General features: G+C 44.3%; 1 pseudogene; it reads left to right on the top strand.

The window, feature by feature from the left end:
• Positions 1 to 2339: 2339 nt before the first annotated feature.
• On the top strand, positions 2340 to 3435 carry LOC102860474 (annotated as a pseudogene).
• The last annotated feature ends 3325 nt before the right edge of the window (positions 3436 to 6760 follow it).

The raw sequence follows: 6760 nt of genomic DNA, 5'->3' as shown, positions 1-6760 counted from the left end.
TATAGATTTTACATGAGCACAATTAAATGTTCTGGAATTCTCATTCTTCTCAAGGTTAGCCACAATTTGTTTTGATGCACACAGTCAAATGCCTTTGCATAGTCACTGAAACACAGATAGATATTCCTCTTTTGTTCTCTGCTTCCAACCAAGATCCATCTAACACTGGCTATGATGTCCTTAGAACCACGGCCTCTTCTAACTCCAGCTTGCACATCTGGCAGTTTTCTACTGATACACTGGTCCAGTCATTTTTGGATAATCTTCAGCAGGATCTTGCTTGCATTTGATATTAATGATATTGTTTGATATTGATATTCCACACTCTGTCGAGTCACCTTTTTTTGGGGGGGGGGAGAATTGGAATAAATATAGTTCTCTTCCAGTCAGTTGGCCAGGTAGTCGTCCTCCAGATTTTTTGGCATAACCTGGTGAGCACGTCCAGGCAGCATCTGTTTGTTGAAATATGTCATTGGTATTTCAATTCTTGGGACCTTGCTTTTGCCAATTCTGTCAGAGCAGCTTGAACTTCATCCTTTACCACCATTGCCTCTTGATAATATGTTGTTTCATGAAATTTTTCTGTATCAGCTAATTCTTTTTGGTGGTGACTCTGTACTCCTTCTATCTTCTTTTGATGCTTCCTGTGTCATTCAACATTCTGCCTTAAACATCCTTAAGTATTACAACTCGAGATGTAAACTTATTCTTCGGTTTCTTCAGCTTAAAAAATGCCGTTAGTCCCTTTTCAAATTGACTCCAGCTCTTTGCATTGCATTATCATCCTTTGCTTTGTCTTCCTGAGCTGCCCTTTGACATTTTCTATTCAGCAACTTAACTTCTTGATTTCTTCCTTTTGCTTTGGCTTCTCTGCACTCTAGAGCAATATTCAGAGTCTCTTCTGACTGCAATCCCAGAGGTGCACAGTTCAAATCCACCAGATGCTCTGCTGGAGAAGGAGGAACAATCTCCTCCTGTACCTGTCAGATCTGATTTGACAGTACACACAAAATAATAAAAGCTTAGGCAAGCTCTGGTGGCCTAGTGGCAAGAAGGTGTACTGCAATCCCAGAGTCTCTTCTGACAACCATCTTTGTCTTTTCTTCCTCTTCTGTCTTTGTCATGACTTTTTGCATTCTTCATAGATGATATTCTTGATATCCTCCCACAGCTCTTCTGGTCTTCACTCAGTGCTGAATGCCTCAGATCTGTTCCTGAGATGTTCTTTAAATTCTGGTGGGATAGACTTGAGGTCAAACTTTGGTTCTTGTGGATTTGATTTGCTTACCTTAGCTTCAGTTTGAACTTGCATATGAGTAGTTCACAGTCTGTCCCACAATCAGTACCTGGGCTAATTTTCACAGCTGATATTGAGCTTCTCTAGCAATTTTTTTCCCCTGCAGATGAGGTCAATCTATTCCTGTGTATACCATCAGGTGAAGTCCATGTGTATAGTTGCTGTTTATGTTTCTTATAAAACGTATTTTCAATGAATAGGTCATTGATGGTACAGAATTCCATCATTCTGTCTCCAGCCTCATTTCTGTCAACAATGCTTTCCAACTGCTGATCCTTTTTTCCTGTTCCCAACTTTTTCATTCCAGTCACTTATTATTATATCATATCATATATAATATCATAGAATATCATAATATCATATAATATATAATCATGATTGATCTATTTCTGACTATAAAAGTTGGTAGAAGTCGTCTACTTCTTCTTCTTTTGCCCTAGTTGTTGGTCCATATATTTTTCATAGTATGTGCTTATGTCTTATTTTGAATGAATGAATTGGTCACCAATATTTCTGAGTTATGCTTACATCTCCAACTCGGGTCCAGCTGGCTTTGACTCTTGAGTTTCCATTCATTCTCCAATCATTTGCTGTGTAGCCACTATCAGAGGCCCTCCTGTAAACCCAGGCAGTTCTGGGACATAGTCCATAAAGGGTTACTTTATAGATTGCTAACCCAGAGGTCACACCTCTCAGGCTGTTTGAATCCACCAACAGCTCCATCTTAGAAAGATGGGGAATCTCCTTCTGTGTGATTTACAGCCTCCAAAAAACCACTGGAGGAGGCTCAGCTGGGCTGGGCAACAGCAGGACCACAGGGTAGGCACAGCAAGGCTGGGTGCTGCCTCGGGCTCCACGGGAAGACAGAGGCGAGGCACATGGCGCAGGCTGGCTCGTCGCTTAGGGGCGTCCCTGTGCGCGGCCCCCCCGGCCTGGGGAAGTTTCGTGCAAAGCTGGCCTCCTTCAACAAACTCAGGGCGAGCCTGCAGGTGACAGCTTCGCGGTGAGTGCTGCCTGAGCTCCAAAAGGCATAGAGGGGTGAATGGATCCGGAGGCCATGCTGCCTACCATCATCAGTGGAGGACTCAGGCAGCTGCCAGCAGCAAGCACCGTAGGCAGAGGCGCCTGGGCCCGCTATTTAGTCACATGGACGTCCGTCATGAGACTTTACAAGGAAAGCCAGAAGATACTTCCACTTAGGTCATCGTTCATCTTAAGGCACTCAGTACACGCTCTGCTCTTCAAGGCTCTGCCCGCCAAGGAGACTGTGGGTGACGTTTTAAAAGAAACTCTCAGCTAATAGGAGGAGAACTTTCGACTGGAAGTGGCCCTGCCGCCCAAGATGACGGACAGGTGGGCAGTGCAGATGAGAAGAGGGTGGAGAAGGCAAGTGAACCTTGTCTGGACTCCAAGAAGCAGCTGAAGTGTAAAGAGGTGCAGTGATGTGTCCATGGAGGAGGATAGTTGGCAGGAGTTGACTTTCACCTTGTCTGATTTTGACAGCAATGGCAAGGTCACTGAAGAGGACATGACCAGTTTGCTGCACACCATCTATGAGGCAGTTGATTCCCTCCATCAATCACTTCAACATCAAGCAAGACTTTGCAGGTAAAGCTCACAGTGGCCCCTGATGGGAACCAGGGCAAGAAGCATGCCCTTCTTAATCCTTCTAGGGGTTTGGATCTGCAGAGCATGCAGCCCAGAGCTGAGAATAAGACTAGGGGAGAGTTACAAGCCCCACTCAGGCTCCAGGGTGCCAGCTGCCCAGAGCAGTCAGCCTTCTACTATGTTGATGAGAACATCCAGGAAAGAATCCACTACTTAGATCTCACTGGGCTAGAAAACTACACATCCCAGTTTGGGCCTGGTTCCCCTTCAGTGACCCAGAAGTCAGAAGTGCCTCACTAACCCTGAATCCCATTTACTCTTGCTCCCACCAGGCAGAAGTCATCCACAGCCCACAACAGAAGACCCAAGGCACAGACTCGGGCTCCTTCCACTGCCTTGGTAACGCCATTCCCCACCATCTCAGAGTTCAGCAGAAGCTCTGGGGCACCCAGGATGGGAGCAAGCTCTTAGGGAGGTCTGCCAAGACCCACAACTGCTGCAATTATCCACATTCTCCGGAAGCCCTCTGAGAAAGCATTTCCCAAAGCCTCCCCTAGTGCCACGCCTGTCAGAAATCCACTAATTTTTTGGTTGTTTGGAATTTTCCTAATTTTTGGTAATCATTTTTAAAAACATTAACATATAAAAGATTCCGATATCACCAAAAAAATATAATAAAAGTAAACTTGTCTCAGCTCCAGAAACACATACACACACCAGAACCCACTAGAGAGTCAGCTAAGTGGGCTCTGACTTAATGGCAAAGTGTCTGAGTCCTCCAAACCCTGCTGGTGTAGTCATGAGTAAGATGAGCAGAGCTCATTCCTTGGGAATGCTAATCCAGAAAGAATGAAGGTGACGATAATCAAGCAGATAAATCATGTCAGACAGTGAGAAGGGTGGTGTTGTCGGTATGTGCCATGGAGCTGTGATCAACTCACGTTTCCAAAATACTTTTAGTACCCTGGGCATGAGTAATTAGTTCTCAGCTTGGACCACCAGGGATGACCGGATGCCCCTCGATCTCCTTTTATTTGACTGTGGCATCACCCTAGTAGGGAGCTCTGGAGGCCTAGAGAGTAAGGCGTTGTACTCCCAAAGCAAAGAGTGTCAGTTAGAAGCCATTACCTGCTCCACAAGAGAAAGACGGGAAATCAATCTCCTCTTGTGCGATTTACAGCCTCTCCATTGGAAGAAAGGTCAGCTATGAACCAGCAACAGCAATGGTGAATGAGTGAATATCACAATGAAATACATTTCCAAGTTTGATAATTTTTCAAAGTTTGAAATATTTTTCAAAGTTTGATCATTTTCCTTCAGAAATAATGAGAAAAGGGCAAGCTCTTTCTCATTGTTATACTATTATTTTTTATTATTATATTCTGCCAAGATGTCCAAGGATAGAGTGGGAAGTAGCAGCTTTGTCTCTGAGGCTGAGGTAAGACTGGGCCCAGAGGGAGTCTGCCCAAGTGTTGCTGCTGCAGGAATTACATAGAAAGATCCATCTGACCCCAAACAGACCACACACACCTAATTTATTCACATATGTATTTATTTACTCATTTTATGTGTATTGTGCACAAAACTAAAAAACCCAAACAAGTCACTGCCATCCAGGCAATTCCAGCTCATAGCTACACTCTACCAGGTCTCTAAGGCTGTAAACCTTTTGGGAAGGGACTGTACATACTTCCCTATCAGAGTAGCTGGTGGATTTCAACCCCTGACCTTTTTGGCTAGCAGTTAGAGACATTACTCTGTACCACCGAGGTTATTCAGGGTCATCGTCCAGAAACTAAACCCTGAACCAGACTCATCTCTGCCCCTCAAGGTTCCAGTCACCACTGCTGCTCTAGTCTCAATCTCTCTTGGAAATGTGTCTATCTGCATCCATAAAGAACCTTGTAAAACCACTAGGTGCTTAACCTCACGATATTCAGATCCCTCAAACTGCACAAAAATACTTAATAGAAGAACTCAGGTTACAGCAACTCCAGCTCCTGTTTCTCTGGCTTTAACAGACTTCAGAGGCAGCTGTGTTCAAATAAAATTTCACTGATGTTTCCTGGATCTGAGGTGGAAACAGCGTGGAAGAGAAACCCAAATCTCCCTCTTGCGGCTTTTGATCTCACCACAGACCAGCTCTCTCCCATGCTGAGGTTTACATGGTGGGTTTGAAGAAGAAGAGCGGCAGGAGCTGGTTCTCAGAGCCACAACTCATGGCAGTGGTATTAGTAATAATTACAGGTTTGTTGTGCTAATAGACCAGATTGTAAACATTTTCACTCTCTCAAGGCATGTAGATTCTCTAGAAGCCCAGGAGGCTTGGTTTAGAGGTAGGGGAGTAACTTTAAAAAGATAGATTCTTTTTTTTTTACTCAGGGTATATTCCAAGCAGTGGACTGAGACTCAAACAGAGATTTGTACACCAATGTTCATAGCAGTGTTATTCACAATCACAAGAACATGGAAACAGTCCAAATGTCCAACCATAATCAAAGGGATTGAGAAATTGTAGTACATTTACATGATGGAATACTACACAGCGCACAGGAGCAATGATTTTGAAAATCACTAACATGGGAGGGACTGGAGAGCATTATGCTGAGTGAACTAATTCAGTCCTATAAGGACAAATACTATATGAGACTGTTATTATAGAAATAGAAAGATAACTAGTAAAATGGGTGTGAGGATGCAAGGAGAGATAGAGTAGAAGCAGAGGGGTGAGGATGAGCAGAGGAGTAATCACAGGGTCGCACAATTTGATGGGTAGAGGGAGGGGTGGGTAAAGGAAATGGAAAAGACCCAGTGTGCAAAATAATGTATACAAACTTTGTAAGCAAGCCAGTATAAAATAAAAAATATTTTTTAAAGAAAAGATTCTTCAATCATGGATTCTGTAGTCTTGTTGCTTCTTCAGGCCCACGTTCTGAAAATAAATGCCCCAGTTGCATGTTACTAACAGAACATATATCTTTTTTAATATATGTCAAAGAAACCCTCAAACTCATTGCTGTGTGTCTAAACCAACTCAGACCTGACTATTCTAGGTTTCCAAGGCTACAAGTCAAATGGAAACAGACTATCCATCTTCTCTGGAGAGGCCACTGACCAATTCAGACCTCCAGAGAAGCAGCACCACTCCCCACAAAACCGCTAGAGCTCCCCGAACGGATCTCACTGGACATAGATTCCATCAAACCCATCATGCACAGCTCTGGTGGCCTAGTGGCAAGGAACTGCGCTGCAACCCTGAAGGCACAGAGTTCGAATCCATCAGTTGCTCCGCAGAGAAAGATGGGCACTCTCCTCCTCCTGTGTGATTAACTGCTTCTGAAAACCCACCAGAGGGTCAGCTATGTGTCTGTTCTGACTCGATTGTACAGAACAACAAGAAGTAGCCACACTTAATCCACTAAGCCATAAGACTCCTTGGAGTCTTTCATAAAAGAGGCTGTAAATCCACTTCTATCATTTGTACACTGTGTTTATGAGTGAAGGGCAGGAGTCCTAGCACCATAGTGGTTAAATGCCCAGGTCAGTGGTCTGAGCTAGCATTTCCATGGAGGAACGATGTGGCACTCGGCTTTTATTCCACCTTTCTCACTGCCATTGAGTCAATTCACAGCACCCCTCAATCACATTGTCCAGCTGCAAATTCACTGCTCACCTTTCTCCTTGTCACCACTGGTGAATGAGATCAAACTGCCAGAGACATGCAGCCCTCAGCTGGCAGCACAACTCTCTACAGACTACATCCCCAGAGCTTTTACAAAGATTACAGCCCAGGACGCTCTGGGGGGCATTTTTACTCTGCTCTCTAAGCCTACTGTGAGTCTGAGTCTCCTTGGA

This window comes from Elephantulus edwardii, unplaced genomic scaffold, assembly GCF_000299155.1.
Source record: "Elephantulus edwardii isolate Elephantulus edwardi_28Jun2011 unplaced genomic scaffold, EleEdw1.0 scaffold00047, whole genome shotgun sequence".
Taxonomy (NCBI): Eukaryota; Metazoa; Chordata; class Mammalia; order Macroscelidea; family Macroscelididae; genus Elephantulus; species Elephantulus edwardii.
The sequence above is the reverse complement of the archived record's forward strand: the minus strand, read 5'-3'. Positions and strand labels throughout refer to the sequence as shown.